The 19,738-nt window shown below is 39.9% G+C and overlaps 1 protein-coding gene across 1 annotated transcript in view; it reads right to left on the bottom strand.

Annotated features, from left to right (window-relative positions):
• Positions 1-2,646: 2,646 nt before the first annotated feature.
• ASB1 (ankyrin repeat and SOCS box containing 1) overlaps positions 2,647-19,738 on the bottom strand; it is a 59,770-nt gene continuing 42,678 nt past the window's right edge. The window contains exon 6 of the transcript XR_012094347.1: positions 2,647-7,304. The gene's annotated coding sequence lies outside the window, so the exon portion shown is untranslated. The remainder of the gene's footprint in view (positions 7,305-19,738) is intronic.

Genomic DNA, 19,738 nt, shown 5'->3' with positions numbered 1-19,738 from the left:
ATACACAAACACTAATAATAGCTGATAAGCTTTAAAAAAAAAAAAAAAAAAAAAAAAAAAAAAAAAAAAAAAAAAAAAGTCCCTGCGGAATTTTCGTGATATCCACCACCACAGATGAGCAAAACGGTCCTCACATCTGGCAGTCCTAACAATGTGCTGCCCCTTTCAGAGGGTCTTTTAAAATCGTCAAGCAGATCCCAACTTTGCAATCACTGATATAGAAAATGCACGTATCTAAGTAATAAAACGTCATTAATTTTTTGATAACTTTTATTATAAAAGTAAAAGAAAAGAGGACAACATGAAACTAGTGGGATATTTGACATTGTTTTGAGAAACGAACGCATCAATATCTGGTTCAATGGAAGTAGTTGCAATTCTCAGCGAGTTCTCAAGGTGCTCCTCAGATATTTTGGTTCTAATTTGATTCTTCATGTGCTTTATCCTTGAAAACAGCTGCTCACACACACACACACACACCACACACACCACACACACACACCACACACACACACATCTCACACACACACACCACACACAGCATACACCACAAACACATTATGGTGCTGCCAAAAAGCGACGACATGAGTAAGGCATGATTGTGAAGTGAGGGATATTTGTCTCTGGGAAGACAGGTCTATAAAAGTCCAATAAAGAAGCAGGATGAGATTTTTGTTTAAGTTGAATGTCACATTGCAGCTCTATGCATTCCATTTGAAAACTGGCAGGTAACATATTTATGTCGGCTGAAAATGGAGTTGCAACGATACCAAAATATTATTTTTCCAGAAATCTTAAAACCTGTTTTCAAATTCCTTTATCAAATCAAAAAGCAAGGCAGAATATTTTTTGCTGTTGACAAGACCGTGTTTAGCAAACGTGTTGATATCTGTAAAACTGTTTGCCTTAATTTGAGCTTGCCATAATTTCAGTTTTATTTGGAACACTGTTATGGTTTGAAACATTGTATTGATAAGTTGGTTTTCACCTTGAAGAGTCAGGTTTAACTCATATAAATGAGTGGTCAAATCCACTAAAAATGCTAAATCTGTAAGTCAGTTCTCGTCATCAAGTTCTGGCACAAATTTTGTTTTTGATGCCATAAATAACTTGATTTCATGTCGCAATCATAAAATCTTTTCAACATTTGTCTCGACTTTACTTCCGAAAAGTAAATGATGTTGCCGTAGTCAGCATCCATACTTTTAAGGAATTCCTGGAATTGGCGATGATTCAATCTCTTGGCCCTTATGAAATTCACAGCCTTGATGACAATTTGCATGACGTTATCCATTTTTAAAGCTTTTGTGCCTACATTTTCTTGATGTACTACACAATGACACTTCATCTAACATGTGTTTCCGGCGGCAATGGCATCATTTTCTATTAATTGTACAAGTCCCTCTCTTTTACGTACCATCGCTGGGGCACCATCAGTAACTATACCAGGTATGCTCACAACGGACAAAGAAAATTGCTTTAAGGTGTCTTTTACTGCTTCGCATAAATCTCTTGATTTAGTTGTGTTTTTTAATGGCACTAAAAAAGTCATTTCTTCATTATATGGCTTTATTATTTCTTCATTATACGGCTTTATAAGGATGACATTATATTCGTCATCAATGCCTCTAATAAAAATGGCAAGTTGTACCACATGTGTAGCATCAGTGCTTTCATCCAGTGCCAAAGCACAAAATTTAAAATTAGCAGTTTTACGCCCTCTTTTGATACACTTTCCAATTTCTCCAATTCGCCTGGCTACATTCTGGCAAGACAAACTGATTTTAGAAATATCTTCTTTTTTATCAGGGCAAATTATATATGCCATGCCTCCCATACGTTGCTTAATAAACTCACCATAAGTAAATAGTTTTGATTTTTTGCTATTAAATTTGCTATCGTATAACTAGCTTTTACAACAGACTCCTTTTGAGTTGCAACTTTAAAAATATTTTTTTTGAGAAGACAGACATTTTTTCAGTTCTGTTATTTTTGTCCTTACGACACATTCCTCGATACGCACCAAATTTGGCAGCATGTCTTTGCATATAATGCCTTTTCAAATTATAGACTTTGAAAACTGGCACAAATTCCCTACAAATTGAGCAGAGTGCTTTACTATTTGCCTTGACAAAAAAGTCGTCATCTGTCCACTTTTCGTTGAACAATCTTCCCTCATCTGTATTTTTTTATTTTTGGGGGGTGGGTTGTTTTCTTTTGAGACATTGTAGAAGCCATGCTGGAATTTTAAAAAATAATAATAGATAAGTAATTCTATTTACTTTTATTATAAAAATTAATAGACAGGAAAATAGAAAGCAAGGTTTAATAACCAAATAAAATACTAATACTTACAGGTCTTCTAACTAATATGAAACACCTATCATTTACAAAGGCAGGTTGAAATATTATCAAAAATCATTGCTCAAGTCGCCAGAAGCACATACAACGCCTGATGGTGTCAATTCAACTGTCCGTGCTTGGAAGATAACACACTGGAAGCCACACATTGCCGTAAAACTGAAGCCACACTTGCGTGCAGACAGTGAGAGCACATGGTGCACGCAGCCTACGCCTAGTACGGAATACACACTTGAGTTCTTAGGCACAGTTCATTTTACACGACATTGCAACAGAGTCCTCTTGTTCTTTATTAATTTTAACGTTGTTTTTTGTTTGTTTCTTCTGACCAAAGTGTTTGCAATTATAATGTGCATTAGGGATAACACTCCAGTACTTGTGGACGTGATATACTCTGATTATTCCATTCTGTTCCGTTGTCATCTACAAAGTTCATGCTTGAGAACTGTGCAATAGGGTTAAAAAAAATCACAAAAAATCTCATCATGTTTTAAGAAAGTTTACAAATTTGTGTTGGGACACATTCAAAGCCATCCTGAGCCACGTGCGGCCCATGTGCAGCAGGTTGGCCATGCTTGCTATAAAGGAATACCTGAGGCTGGGTAACTTATAAAGAAAAGAGGTTTAACTGGCTCACAGTTCTGCAGGCTACAGAGGCATGGCCCCAGCATCTGCTTGGCTTCTGGAGAGGCCTCAGGAAGCTTTCACTCACAGTGGAAGATGAAGTGGGAGCAGGCAGGTGGCATGGTGAGAGCAGGAGCAAGAGAAAGAGGGAGACACGCCACGCCTTTTAAATAGCCAGATCTCACAAGAACTCACTCACTATCTCAAGAACGCACCAAGGGGATGGTGCGAAACCATTCATGGAAAATCCACCCCATGATCCAATCACCTCCCGCCACACGCCACCTCCGACACTGAAGATTACAATTCAGCATGAGATTAGAGGGTACAACATCCACACTGTATCACTGCCCGATGCGCTAGAAGCCAATACTATGACATGGGATTTTGAGAAAAGAAAAGCTTTTGATTGCAAGTCAACTAACAAGGAGATAGGAGTCGAGCTCAAATCTGTCCCTCTGTGCTAGCTTTAAGACAGTACTTTTCTTAGAAAAAATTTCTAATAAACTTTCACTGGTTTATTGAATTCTAGGACTATCAGAGATTGGTAGAGGAAAGGGGAGTGCTGGACAGTCCCCGGGCATGCACAGTCATCTCTTCATGCCTCCTCATGGATCTCATGTGCAAACTCTGTGGTGGATGCCAGCAAGCTGCTTCTGTTCAACCCTAGCTGCCATATTGCTTCCAGGTGATTTCAGCCAGTTTTGTTATCTTACAAGCAGAGAGAGTTTTAGTGTTTCAGCAAGTTGTCTCTTTTCTTATCTACCATTCTGCAAACTCAAGATTTTCTGTTAGTCATTAGTTTAACTCTTTGGGGCACAGTCTCAACAAGAGGTAATTTAGGGAAATATATATTAAGGCAGACATTACATTTTTTTTTCTTTTTTTTGAGACAGAGTCTTGCTCTGTTGCCCAGGCTGGAGTGCAGTGGCATGATCTTGGCTCACTGCAACCTCTGCCTCCTGGGTTCAAATGATTCTTGTGCCTCAGCCTCCCACGTAGCTGGTATTACAGGTGCCCGCCACCATGCCCAGCTAATTTTTGTATTTTTAGTAGAGACGGGGTTTCATCATGTTGGCCAGGCTGGTCTCAAACTCCTGACCTCAGGTGATCCACCCGCCTTGGCCTCCCAAAGTGCTGGAATTACAGGCATGAGCCACCGCGCCCGGCCAGACATTACTATTTAAAAGGACATAAAGCATTGAGGAGAAAGAGACCTGAGGAGCTTGGAAAGAATTCAGAACATGGCACACCCTAACTCCAGGATGCTGAGGCGGGAGGTGTGAATGGCTTCTCAGTAGCGCTGGGAACGGCCTGGAAGTGTGGCTCCTGGGTGTGCACCTGCAAGAAACACCAAGGAGCTTCCTGGCTCCCTGTCAGGGCCCCAAGTTCTCACATGAGGACTGTGAAGAGAGAGTGTCTGAGAAACAACACTGGCCTGGTCCCTCTCACAGTTTCCCTCCCAGGGCATCCCTCATGGCCTCGGCACCACATGCTGAGGGGCTGAAGGAGGTCTCCCAGGAGTTCACACACAGACTCTAGGAAGCCCAGAGCCGAGGGGACCCAAGGCAAGGAATGGCAACCAGGGGACCCAGTGCCGCCTGTCTTGAGTGTCCCACATTCAGCGAACGCACTAATGCAGCAAAAGCGAAAGATGGCGGAGGGAGACTGGGTTCCATCAGTCACCCGGGTGCCAGCCATCCACCTACACTGGGAGCCAGCTGTCCACCCATTCAACTTCCTTCCCTGTCAGTTAGCATTTCTCCCAGGAAAAGTGGAGCAAATGGTATTCTGCTGGTGAAATTGGTTTGCAAATTGTCAACGCCAGCCAAGGAAAGTCCACAATTCACCCCTATGTTGCCCCTGGCATTTGAAGACCGTTCCTGACACAACAAACCAGTACAGGGCACCTCCATGGCCGCTGAACCTCTGGTCAATGCAGGCAGGCTGGCGTCTGCAGCTCGGCTTCTCAGCACCTCGGCTTCTCAGCTGCTTGAAGGAGGTGGTGACGGTTCAGTTTGCTGAACATGGAGCAGGTTTATTTGCTGCTGGAATTTCCCAGGCACTTAAGAGTTAAAATAATTGCATTTACATGGTATTTGTTTCCAGAGAATTCCACTCATGCTTCATTGAGTGCACTCCTTTTAACCCAGTGGCTGAACCACCACCCACCAGGCTCCTCTTCTTCAGTTAATGCTGTTTCCTCTTCCCTGAGTACAGTTTGGGTCCCATAAGATGGCATCAGGTACAGTGCAAGGGAATTTCAGTGTAGGGTAAGGGTCAAGAAGGTAGTCTACCATGTATTAGCTATGCAAACTCCGCCAACCACTTAACCCATCTGAACCTCAGTGTCCCCATCTGTAAAGTGGGGATAATAACTCTGCTAACTACCTCACAGGCTATTATGATAGTCACATTTTAGAATCATTGACAATACTCTAAGGCAAACTGCTACTAAAACAAGTGGTCTGGAATTATTTCATCAATCTGCTTCTGGTATGACAGAGTCACTTTTATCAGACCAAACTCCCTGCCCAAAATAAGAAGAAACACTGGATAAAAGGCAAAGGTCCCCGGAAGAAGGAAACTGCACTGAAGTGAACCTGACATTATGTGCTGCTTTCACCCTCCAGGTACTTGAAAATTCCTAAACAGCATGGAGTTGAGAGGATTAGAACCCAAGCAGAAACTGGCTACTATAAGTGAGAGAAGTTAAGCAGTTGCATTAGTCTCACAGGACTGAGGAATAAAAATGGAGTTCAAGGTTATCAAGTCAGCTAAGAGCTGAGAAACTTAAGCAACAAGGGAGGAAAATGCAGGAAAGTAAGCCCAACCTTCTGTATCACTTATCTCCTCAAAATCATTGTTGATTTGCAAACAGTAGCCCAAAGGCTGAGAGAAAGCAAAAGTCAAGTGCCTGAAAAGCCAAGCAGAGCTTTGAGCACTCTCACTATGCTGTGGCAAAACTGGAGTTGGAGCATCACATGTGAATAACAATGATCCAGAAATAGACTTGGCCTTACAAAGACTGAAAATCACCTCAAGGCAGCTCACTACCTGCCCCTAATCCAACTGCCTGTCATAAGCAAAAGTAAACCTTCTCTAGAGGAACACAACATCATTCAGGACTGCACAATTCATGATCACAGTGTCCAGCATTCAGTTGAAAGTTACTAGACACACTGGAGACAGCACCAAGATAAAAAATCCACAAGAGAATACTATTGTAGAAACAATTCAAATGTCCATCAACAACAGAATAAATAAATAAAATGTGGTATATTCACATAATGGGTTGATAGATAGCAATAAAAAACTGCTGCAGAGAACAGCATGGATAAATCTCAGGCATGATGCTGAGTTAACAAAGTCAGACACAAAGAGTTAATAGTATAGGATATATTTATAGAAAATCCAAATACACACAAAACTAATCCATGATGACAGAGGTAAAAAAAATTGCTTATCTTTGAAGGAAATATCAGATACAAGGGACATGATGGAGACTTTGGGGTGCTAGAAACTTAAAACATCTTCATCTGTGTGACAATTATTTGGATATGGAGATACAATAGATATGGATACAGATATGCGTGTGTGTGTGTGTGTGTGTGTGTGTGTGTGTAACAATTCATCAGGCTAAATACTTAGGATTACTGTATACGTTATACCTCATAAAAAAAGTAAGAACTAGTCATTCTAAATAAATAAATAGGTCCAATACATGACTTTCAAAGCAGATTTGACATAGTTGAAGAGAGAATTAGAGAACTAGAAGATAAGTCCATAGAAAATAAATACAGAAAGAGAAATACAAATAAAAATACAGAAAATCATGTTAAGAGAAATTTGGAGCAAGAAATATTTAACATGTGAGCAAAGAAAAAATAAAGTAACTACAATAAATATAAATTTATTAAATATATCAATTAAAAGACAGATGGATAAAAATACAAAGTCCAACTCTATTATATTTATAAGAGACAGATCTTAAATATAAGGATACAGAGAATGTGAAAGTGAAAGGATTAAAAAAAGAAAAGATATACCATGAAATCACTAACCAATGGAAATCCAGTAGAGCTACAATAATATCAATTTAGACTTAAGAGAAAGAAACATCATGACCAGCCTGGCCAACATAGGAAACCATGTCTCTACTAAAAGTACAAAAAAATTAGCTAGGCGTGGTGGTGGGTGCCTGTAATCCCAGCTACTCAGGAGGCTGAGGCACCAGAATCACTTGAACCCAGGAAGCAGAGGTTGCAGTAAGCTGGGATCACAACACTGCACTCCAGCCTGGAAAACAGAGCAAGACTCTGTCAAAAAAAAAAGAAAAGAAAAGAAAAGAAAGAAAGAAACACGAATAGAGATAATGAGGGATATTTCATAATAATAAAAGAGTCAACCCACCAGAAAGCTATGGTAAATCCTAATTTATATGCACCTAATAATATAGGCCTAAAATATGCAAATCAAATATTTACACAAAAAGAAAAATAGATGAATACACAACCAAAATGGGACATTTTAACAAATATCTCTCCAAAATGGACCGAATAAGCAGACAAAAATATCAGTAAACACATAGAAGATTTGAGCAACATGTTGAAATCTCAACAATTTCAAATAATTTTCAATTTCAAAGAATAGAGATTATGTTCTCTGTTTTCTGACTACAGTGGAATTAAGCTACAATTGTGGGAAAATTAAAATTCCCAAATACTCTTTTAAACAACCTGTGATTCAAAAAAGAAATGATAATGGAAATCAGAAATATTTTGAAATGAATGGACATGAAAATATAACGTATCAAAACATATAAACATATGAAATTAAAGCTGAAGCCATGCTTAGAGGGAAATTTTTATCAATTTAAATACACATAAGAGAAAAGAAGAAAGGCTTAAAACCAATTATTAAATTGGTTTTAAGACCAATTTATCAGACCAATTATTAAAGTCTCCATTTTAAGAAAATAGACAAAAACAGCAAACTAAACACAAAGAAAAAAAAAAAAAAACAAAGCTTAAGGGCTTATCCAGAAGACATTTGTGAATGTAACTTCTGTCTATTTTTTTGTATGACCTTTCCCGTGGTGCTGAAGCTTCTGTCTAATGGGGTATACCTGCAATGAAATTCACTGTAACTCACAATATTTTGGAGAGATTTATTTCAGTAAAAAATACTGCCAGCTTAAACTGAAAAGGATAGAGATAGAACTAAATGAAAGGAGGTAGTTTGACCCCAAAACATATACTGACAAGAAGGCTGTAAAAACTACTCCACTCCAAACACACACTACATTTCACCAAAAAAAAGAAAAGAAAAGTTGACTCGGGGTAGAACCAAGAGCTCAGAGAGCAGAATGAAGTGCTAGGAAGAGTCATTTCTGGGCCTCGAGACCTAATCAAGGAACTTCTAACATTTCCCCAGCTGGATTTCAGAATTGTTATGGACCAATGACTACTTTTTATCTCTCGTGTTTCCCTTTTACAAAAGGAACATCTATAATGGCAATATTATGCCTGTCCCGCTGTGGCATATCAGGCAGTGGGCAGACAATTTGTCTCTTTAGTTTCACAGGCCTGAAGATGGAGAAGCACTGTACAGCAGGAACTGTACTCGAAGAGCTTCATCCCAAAGACAGCAAACTTGAAGGCGTTTAAACCATGCATGGGAGGAGACAGAAGGTGAATATAGCTACAGGGGTGTTTTGCACTGTTTGGGCTTCTATAACAAAATGCCATAAACTGGATAGCTTAAAAACAACAGAAATTTACTTCTTGCAGTTCTGGAGACTAGGAAGTCTGAGATCAAGGTACCAGCAGATTTGGTGTCTGATGAGCGCCCACTTTCTGGTTCATAGACAGTACCTTCTTTCTGTGTCCTCACATGATAGAAGGGGTGGGCTAGCTATCTGGGGCCTCTTTTATAAGGGCGCTAGTCTTCATGACCTAATCTCCTCCCAAAAGCCTACCTTCTAATACCATCACCTTGTGGGTTATGATTTCAACATACGAATTTTGGAGTGACACAAACATTCAGACCATAGCAAAAGGGAATTCGGGTCAGGAAGATTTGGGGTTCTTTTTATGGAAGATAGTTGAACCTGCAGTCAAAGAAGAAAGTTCACTCTGCCTCTCAAGGGAGGAACTGAAAAGCTATTATGGCCGGGCACAGCGGCTCGAGCCTGTAATCCCAGCAGTTTGGGAGGCTAAAGCAGGCAGATTACTTGAGGCCAGGAGTTTGAGACCTGCCTGACCAACATGGTGAAACCCCATCTCTACTAAAAATACAAAAATTAGCCAGGCGTGGTGGTGCATGCCTGTAATCCCAGCTACTTGGGAGGCTGAGACAGGAGAATCGCTTGAACCCAGGAGGCAGAGGTTGCAGTGAGCCAAGATCACACCACTGCACTCAAGCCTGGGCAACAGAGTGAGACTCTGTCTCAAAAAGAAAAAAGAAAAGAAAAGCTATTATGGCAGCTGGTATGGATACACGAAAGATGAAAAAATGAGGCCAGACCTTATCTCTGAACTCCAAAATGGTACATCCTACTAACCTAGTCCATATTTTTCACTGAGTGTCTCAAAGGTACCTCAAATTCAGCATGTCCAAGACCAGGCCTCCAATGGTAACTTGCATCTCAGTGAACAATGAAACTCTATCCGGTGTATAAGGCAGAAATCTAGACCTCATCCTGACAGCTTCCTTTTCCCCACACACATTATCCATCCAGTCAGTCACCAAGTTCAGGGGCTCTTTTTTTTTTTTTTTTTTTTTTTTGAGATGGAGTCTTGCTCTGTCTCCCAGACTGGAGTGCAGTGGCGCCATCTCTGCTTACTGCAAGCTCCGCCTCCCGGGTTCACGCCATTCTCCTGCCTCAACCTCCTGAGTTGCTGGGACTACAGGCGCCCACCACCATGCCTGGCTAATTTTTTTGTATTTTTAGTAGACACGGGGTTTCACCATGTTAGCCAGGATGGTCTCGATCTCCTGACCTCATGATCCACCCACCTCGGCCTCCCAAAGTGCTGGATTACAGGCACGAGCTGCTGCGCCTGGCCCAGAGGCTCTTAATTCTAAAATCAGCCTCCTTCTACTCCTTCCCCTCCACCATTCACCACCACCACAGTCCAAGCTGCCAGTATCAAGGCTGAACTCCAGCAATGGCCAGATTTTTAGCCTCCCTCAGACATCAAGGCCAGTTCCTGCAGTCAGAAGGCTCTTTCCAAAATGCAAGTCCCGTGTGACTTTCCCTGCTTAAACCTGACCCAGCAATGCTCCATGGTCTCTATCTTCTGGCCTCTCCAGCCTCATTTTGCTCCTCTCTCTCCAGCCCTCTGCCCTCTAGCCTCGCTGGCCTATCTCCTCTCAGCCCCTGGAGTCGATTGGGTGACTTCCCACCACAGGCCTCTGTACAAGCTACTCCTCTTCCTCCACTCTCCAACTTGCCCCTCTCCTATAGCAAACTCTCCCTGACATCAGATTTTGGCTAAATGCAGCTTCCCACAAGGAGCCCTCCCACTCTCACTTTGATGCTTGCCTCATTAAACAGCATCCTTTGCTTGGGGTGCCCCTTGATAAACCCCAGGAAAGCAGGAGCCAGCTCCTAGCACAGGGGCAGGTACACGGAGACAATAAATGCTTGTTGAATGACAATGAATCTCACTTAACCCTTGAAATAAACTTAAGCAGTGGACATTCTTGATCTCCCTCTGTAGATAAAGAGACAGGCCCAAAAGAGTAAAGAGAAATGGCCAAGATCACAGAGCTGGGGACAGGTCTCTCTCACTGAAAAGAGAAAGTCCAATTCACTTCTGATTAACAAAGAGAAAAAAAAAAAACTATTGGGAAAGTACATCTTCCTTCAAAACTTATGATACAAAGAATAAATGGAGAAATAAAATTACTGTGACTGGGTTCCTTCTTGTTTAATTCCTTTCCCCTTGTATTTTCTCTTTCTCTCTTCTGCCTAATTTTTCCCCGCTCCCTGCATTCAGTAGCTGACTTGTATCCCTTTAAATACTTCCCAAGGAAGCAGCCTGAACAGCCTTTCCCACAGATTTGGAAATGCTCTGCAATAAAAATGTCAAGGGTGAAATAAGACAATGCACTTTCTCAGCCCTACATCAGGCCAAATTACATAATAAAGGACCAACATCTGAACAATAAAACTCAGGAGAGTCACCTCTAACTTGCTGGAACCCTGGTTAAGGTCTGGATTAAATGGAGTGGGGGCTGGAGCTAAAGTTGTGATTCTCCAAGGACTTTCATACATGGGGCAAAAATCTGCTGGGCCCCTTCCCAATCTCCTCGCTTACCCAGTCCCCACTCCGGCCAGAATGATATAAACCTTGCAAAGGCTCTTATGAACTTCCATCAGTTCTCAGTTGATTATTGAGAAATTGGCCTCTTGTGCTAGAATTAAAAGCCTGCATTGTTCCTGCTAGGAGTTCCTCCATCAGAAGACAGATGCCCTTAGGCCCCAATATCCCTAGGGCTGTAGAAGCAATCCCCTTCCTGGCTTTCCTGTAGGTACCATGTACCTGCTAGACTAATCAGAGGTTTGTAACCACACACACCCCAAACAGGCCAGCTCAGGCCAGCAGCACAGCCAAATCCTGGGAGGCCAGGCAGCACTGGGCCAGTCCCCACTTGACAGTGTCAGCCCAGGCAGAGCCTGCAGGTCTAGATATCTCACACCCAGGCACAAGGTTGGTGTCCAGGGCGTTTCTCATCACTGTGTCTTTCATCAGAGCAGGACCGACTTATGCTTCTGGTTGGTAGCTTTTTAAAGAATTTTCTTGGCCGGGCACGGTGGCTCAAGCCTGTAATCCCAGCACTTTGGGAGGCCGAGACGGGCGAATCACGAGGTCAGGAGATCGAGACCATCCTGGCTAACACAGTGAAACTCCGTCTCTACTAAAAAATACAAAAAACTAGCCAGGCGAGGTGGCGGGCGCCTGTAGTCCCAGCTACTCGGGAGGCTGAGGCAGGAGAATGGCGTAAACCCGGGAGGCGGAGCTTGCAGTGAGCTGAGATCTGGCCACTGCACTCCAGCCTGGACGACAGAGCCAGACTCCGTCTCAAAAAAAAAAAAAAAAAAAAAAGATTTTTCTTACTTAGGTGAAAGGACTGAAAGACTCCTCTCCCGAAGTACCGGAAAATCTCCCTTCTCTTCAAACACCAATTTGCACATTGTTGCTCCCTCAATGACCAGCACACTTTTTCCCCTGGACTTTTATGATGTAGAAGACAGTGCAAGTATCAGACATCAGCAGGATGGCCAGCTAGTGTTTCCTGGCACTTCCCCACACACCCCTAGAAAGGGAACAAAACAACAGATACCTGTATTTCCATTCCAGTGACTGAGAAGGTACACTGGAGAGCACCAGGGGAGTGGTGAAATCCCTGTGGGGCACAGAACCCTGGGATAGCACCATAGAGAGGTGAATGAGGTATCCTGCCTCTGCCACACTGTCTCCCCCATCAGGATCTGCTCAGAGTGGGGGAGCTTCTTAGAACCAAAGCCAATGTGCCATTCCCAACCAACACCCTAGAACCCATCTACAAGGATGGGTTCCTACAAAAGCTGCCTTATAAAATTCAAAAAAGCAACTGTTCCATTAGATGTGCAGGTATGAATGTAGGGATATCCCCAAAGAAACACAATAAGTATCCAGTAACAGACCACAAAGAAAAGGATATTTATAAAGTACCTAAAAATAAATTCAAAATAATGACCTTAAGGAAACTCAGTAACATACAAGAGAGTACAGACAAACAATTCAATAAGATCGGGAAAACAATTCACAATCTGAAAAAAAATTTAACTAACACATAGATATCATAAAAATAACCAAAAAAAATCTTGGAACTCAAAAATTCAATTAATGTAATAAAAAATACAGGAGAGCTTCAACAACAGACTAGATCAAGCAGAAAAGAATTTCTAAACTTAAAGACAGGTCTTTTGAAATAATCCAACCAGAGGGAAAAAAAGAAACAATATTAAAAAATGAAGAAACTTACAAGACTTATGAGACACCATTAAATAAACAAATATTCACATGATAGGAATGCTACGGGGAGAAGAAATGGAGAAAAAAAGCACAGAAAACCTATTTAACAAAATTACAGCTGAAAACCTCCCAAGTCTTGGGAGAGACATAGATATGCAGATCTGAGAAGCTCAAAGATGGCCAATAAAACTCAACTAAAAATTATCCTCTTTGAGGCATATTATAGTCAAAGACAAAGAGGGAATTCTAAAAGCTACAAGAGAGAAACATCAATTCACAAATAAGGAAATTTCCATTAGACTGTCAGCAGATTTCTCAGCAGAAACCTTTCAAGCTAGGAGAGAATGGGATAATATATTCAAAGTGTTAAAAGAAAAAAAAAACTGTCAGCCAAGAATACTATATCTATAAAAAGCTGTCTTTCAGTAATGAAGGAGAAATAGAAAACTTCCCAGACAAGCAAAAACTGAGGAAATTCTTCACCACCCAACTGGCCTTACAAAGAATGCTTAAGAGAATCCTATAGCTAAAAACAAAGAGACAATAATTACTATCGTTAAAACACATGAAATTATAAAACTCACCAGTATAGGTAAATCTATCATACTTAGAATACCCCAGCGCTGTAATGGTGCTATGTAAATCTTTCAATCCTCTAGTTTGATATTTAAAAATAAAAAAGGTCAAAAACATCAACTACAAAAGATAAAGATGTAGATTAAGGCAACTAAAATACAAATTATAGGAGGACGGGGGAAAGTCTAGAGTACTTTTATATCACCAAACTTAAGTTGTTAGCAGCTTAAAATACTGTATTATATCACGAGGCACAGTGGTTCATGTCTGTAATCGCAGCACTTTGGGAGGCTGAGGCAGGAGGATCACTTGGGCCCAGGAGTTCAAGAACAGCCTGGACAACAAAGTGAGACTATGTCTTTACAAAAAATGATCCAGGCATGGTGGCATGGGCCCATAGTCCCAGCTACTCAGGAGGCTGAAGCAGGAGGATCTCTTGAACCCTGGGAGATCAACCTGGGCAAGAGAGCAAGACCTTGTCTCAAAAAAAAAAAAAAAAAGTGTACTGTAACTACAAGACTCTTTATGTTAGACCCATGGTAACTACAAAGAAAAAAATTACAGCAGATACACAGACGAGAAAGAGAAAGAAAACAAACCTTAACACCAAAAAACCCACCAAACTACAGATGTAAACAAAAAGGGAAGAACAACAAAGGTCTACAAAACAACCAGGAAACAATTAATAAAATGGTGGGAGTAAGTCTTTTTCTACCAATAATAACCTTGAATATAAACAGATTAATTCTACAGCTAAAAGATATAAAGTGGTTGAATTGATTTTTTTAAAACAGACCCATCTATATGCTGTCTACAAGAGACTCCCCTCACTACTAAAGACAGACTAAAAGTGAAGACATGGAAAAAGATATTCCAAGGAAACATAAACCAAAAACAAACAGGAACAGCCATATTGATATCAGACAAAATAGACTTTAAGTCAAAAACTGAAAAAAGAGCAAAAGAAGGTCACTATAAAATAATAAAGGAAGCAATTCATTAAGAGGATATAACAACTATAAATATATATGCACCAAATATCACAGCATCCAAATATATAAGCAACGATTATTAGATCTAAAGGGAGAGATAGTCAACCACAAAAAATAGTAGGGAACTTCAGGGTTCCACTTTCAGCAGTGAATGCAGATCATCTAGACAGAAAATCAACAACAACAAAAAGTTGAACTTACACGACAGACCAAATAAACCTAACATTTACAAAACATTCCATCCGACATCCGACAAAATACACCTTCTTTTCAACTGTACGTGGGATGTTCTTCAGGATAGATCATATGTTAGGCTACAAAACAAATCTTAAACTTAACAAAATAGAGATCATATCAAGTAGTTCTTCAGACCATAATAGAAGTCAATGACAAGGAAAACTAGAAGTCAACAAGAAGAAAAATTTCAGAAGTCTTACAAGTACATGGAAATTTAACAACATGCTCCTAAATAACCAATGGGTTAATAAATAAATGAAAAAGGAAATTTTTAAACTCCCTGAGATCCAAGGTGGGAGGATCACTTAAGGCCAGGAGTTTGAGACCAGCCTAGGCAACACAGTGAGACATTGTCTCTATAAGCAATTTTTTTAAAATAGCTAGGCATGGTAGCACATGGGAGGCTGAGGCAGGAGGATCACTTGAGCCCAGGAGTTCAAGGTTACAGAGAGCTATGATTGTGCCACTGTACTCCAGCCTGGGCAACAGAGCAAAACCCTGTCTGTAAAAAACAAATTATAATAAGTAAAAAACAAATTATAATAATTAAAATTCCTTAAGACAAATGAGAATAGAAACACATCATTCCAAAACCTATGGCACACAGCAAAAGCAGTTCTGAGAGGGAAGTTCATAGTAATAAACCTGTATATCAAAAAAGAAGAAATATTTCTAATAAATGACTTGCCATGAACATCTAGGAACTAGAGAAGAACAAACTAAACCCAAGATTGGTAGAAGCAAGGAAATAATAAAGCTTAGAAGAGAAATAAAATAGAATGTAAAAAAAGGACCAATTCAAAAGATCAATGAAACAAAAAGTTGGTTTCTTTGAAAAGATAAACCATATCAACAAACCTTTAGGTAGGCTAAGAACAAAAGAAGACAGACACAAATACATAAAATCAGAAATAAAAAAGGAGACATTACAATTAATATCACAGAAATATAAAGGATCATAAGAGACTATTATGAACACATATACAACAAAAAATTTGTAAACAAAAAAGAAATGAATACATTCCTGGATATAACCTATCAAGATTAAATTATGAAGAATAGGAAATTTTAACAGACCAATAACAGGTAAGAAAATTGAATCAGTAATAAAAAGTCTTTCATGAAAAAAATAAGTAAGTTTTTTAAAAAGCCCTGATGGCTTCACTGCTGAATTCTACCAAATATTTAAGGAAGAACTAATACCAATTCTGCTCAAAATATTCCAGAAAATTGAATAGGGGGGAAAACTTGGAAACTAATTATATGAGGCCAGCATTACTCTGATTCCAAAACCAGATAAGAACACAACAAAAAAGAAAACCATAGGCCAATATCTCTGAGGAACACAGATGCAAACATTCTCAAAAAGATACTAGCAAACTAAATTGAAAGGCACATTTAAAAGATCATTATGATCAAGTGGGATTCATCCCAGGAACTTGAGGATGGTTCAACATATGCAAATCAATACATGTGATATACCACATTAACCAAAAAAGGCAACAAAATGATCATTTCAATAAACACAGAGCATTTGAAAATCCAACATTCCTTTATGATAAACACTCTTAGCAAATTAAGTATAGAAGATATATATACCTTGAAACAATAAATACCATGTATGACAAATCTACAGTTAACATCATACCAAATGGGGAAAAGATAAAATCTTTGCCTCTAAGATCAGGAAAAATAAGGATGCCCATTTTCACCACTCGTATTCCACACAGAACTGTAAGTCCTAGGCAAAGCAATTAGGCAAGAGAAAGAAATAAAAGACAATCTCTATGGAGTCTAAAAGATACTGCTTGAAATCTAAGGTCCTTTTTAGTATCAGTGACAAGGCGACACTGGATGTAGGGCTTCCCCTAAGATGACCATCTCCCAAACTAAGATCAAGAAAAGCAATGCCTCCAACTCCCCAGAGCGTCAGAGAAGGCCATGTGAGTAGGTCAAATCTTCATCCCCACCTGGCAGTAAAAGGTGGCCCTTCCCCTCCCCACTGGGTTTGTGTCAAAGGAAGCACAGTAAAGGCTAAATGTCTACCACTCCTCCTACCCAGGAGTAGTAAAACATCTTTCTTCATCCTTTTGGGTGTCAATAGAGGCCGAGAGGGGAATTTGGACTTCCACTCCTCCTGATACCTTCTGAAGTGACAAAGTGTCAGAGGAAGCTTGTAAAGACAGGAGATTTAAATAAGATCCTGAATACCCAAAATGTCCAGGATACAACTGAAATTCACTTGTCATACCAAGAACCAGGAAAATAATCAACTTGAATGAAAAAAAAAAACCAGTAAATAGACACCAATATCAAGATGACACACACACGGGAACTACATGATGAAGGTTTTTTAATTTGTTAATTAATTTTATTTATGTATTTATGTATTTATTTATTTATTTATTTTTTTTTTTTTTTTGAGATGGAGTCTTGCTCTGCCGCCCAGGCTGGAGTGCAGTGGCCGGATCTCAGCTCACTGCAAGCTCCGCCTCCCGGGTTCCCGCCATTCTCCTGTCTCAGCCTCCCGAGTAGCTGGGACTACAGGCACCGCCACCTCGCCCGGCTGGTGTTTTGTATTTTTTAGTAGAGACGGGGTTTCACTGTGTTAGCCAGGATGGTCTCGATCTCCTGACCTCGTGATCCGCCCGTCTCGGCCTCCCAAAGTGCTGGGATTACAGGCTTGGGCCACCGCGCCCGGCCCGTATTTATTTATTTTTTGAGGCAGAGTCTCGCTCTGTCGCCAGGCTGGAGTGCAGGGGCACAACCTCAGCTCACTGCAACCTCTGCCTCCTGGGTTCAAGCGATTCTCCTGCCTCCACCTCCTGAGTAGCTAGGACTACAGGCATCCGCCACCACCACACCCAGCTATTTTTTTTTTTTTTTGTATTTTTAGAAGAGACAGGGTTTCACCGTGTTAGCCAGGATGCTGTCTATCTCCTGACCTCATCATCTGCCTGCCTCATCCTCCCTAAGTGTTGAGATTACAGGCGTGAGCCACTGCACCCAGCCAATTAATTTCATTTTTAATTGACAAATAATAATTGCACATATTCATGGGGTACATAGTAATGTTTCATACATATAATGTGATCAGATTAGAGTAAATAACATACCCATCAAATGTTTATCTTTTTTTGTGTTAATAATATTCAATATCTTGATGAATACTTTAAAGCAGCCATCACAAAAAATGCTTCAACAAGGAACTGGAAACACACTGGACATAAATTTTTTTTAAAAAACAGAAAGCCTTGGCAAAGAAATAGAAATATGAAAAAGAAACAAATGGAAATATTAGAACTAAAGAATACAATAACCAAAACAAAGACAAAAACTCACTGAATAGGTTCCACAACAGAATGGGGAAGACAGAGGAAGGAATCCGTGAACTGAAAGAGAGAACAATACAATCAATCTAAACAACAGAAAAAAAAACAGAATGAAAAACAAATGAACAGAGCCTCAGGGACTTGTGGGATTATAACAAAAGATGTAACATTTATGTCATGAGAGTCCTGGGAAAAGAAGAGAAAAAGGGAGAGACTGAAAAAGTACTCAAATAAATAATGGCTGAAATTTCTCAAATTTGGCAAAAAACACAAACTTATAGATACAAGAAGCTGAGCAAATGCTAAATAGGATAACTTCAAAGACATTCACATCAAAGATAATCATAATGAAACTCCTGAGAACTATGAACGAAGAAAAATCTTGAAAGCATTAAGAGATAATTGGCCAGGCGCAGTGGCTCATGCCTGTAATCCCAGCACTTTGGGAGGCCAAGGCAGGTGGATTACCTGGGGTCAGGAGTTCGAGACCAGTCTGACCAACATGGAGCAACCCCATCTCTACTAAAAATACAAAATTACCTGGGCATGGTGGCGCATGCCTGTAATCCCAGTTACTTGGGAGGCTAAGGCAGGAGAATCGCTCGAGGTGGAGGTTGCGGTGAGCCGAGATCATGCCATTGTACTCTAGCCTGGGCAAGAAGAGCAAAACTCCGTCTCAAGAAAAAAAAAAAGGGATAATCAACATCTTACCTGTGTGAAAGAAGCAATTCAAATGACAGTAGATTGTTCATGAGAAACCATGGAAGCCAGAAGACAATGGCACAAAACTTTTCAAATTCTGAAAGAAAAGAACTGTCAGTGAAGATATCCCTCAGAAATGAAGGGGGTGATCAAGACCTTCTTGACTTCAAAAAAACTAAGAAAATTTGGCACCAGAGGACCTGGCCTAAAAGAATGCTTAAGGAAGCTCTTGAAATGGAAAGGAAATGATAAAAGAAGGAATCTTGAAACATCAGGAATGAAAACAGAACAATAAGAAGAGTAAACACAAAATGGGTAAATACAAGAAATCAGGCTTTAGGAAAACATTTTACAAAACATGTACGTTTTTTTGGGCCATTGCAATGGTTACTATCAACAGATGCATGGATAATGAGTACTTGGGAAATCACTAATTCTTTTTAGGTAAGCTAATTTAGAAGGGGTTTATTTAGGTTTTGTAAAGAAAAAAATGTCTTCCTGATTACTTTGTTTGCTTTTCAAAATATCATTATCCTTATTTATGAGTCAAATTTTCCACAGAGAGCATTACATACTCATAAAAACTCGAATTTTATTCCTGAGCTTATTTCAAATACAGTTTCCAGATTTAGCAAATAAAAAATACAGGAGGCCCAGTTAAATTTAAATATTGCATGGGACATAATTATAATAAAATGTATGGTTTATCTGAAAGTCAAATTTAAGTGGGCATCATTTAATCCTACAGGATTTCCTGTAGGATTTAAATCATCAGCATCTATAGAACAGAAGCTCTTCCTGATTAGACAGAACAACTCTTCTGGAACCTCCTCCTCTCTCAACAAGCCCTGCCAAGGGACCGTCCATCCTACTATCATCAGTGTTG

This window comes from Chlorocebus sabaeus, chromosome 10 (genome assembly GCF_047675955.1).
Source record: "Chlorocebus sabaeus isolate Y175 chromosome 10, mChlSab1.0.hap1, whole genome shotgun sequence".
Taxonomy (NCBI): domain Eukaryota; kingdom Metazoa; phylum Chordata; class Mammalia; order Primates; family Cercopithecidae; genus Chlorocebus; species Chlorocebus sabaeus.
The sequence above is the reverse complement of the archived record's forward strand: the minus strand, read 5'-3'. Positions and strand labels throughout refer to the sequence as shown.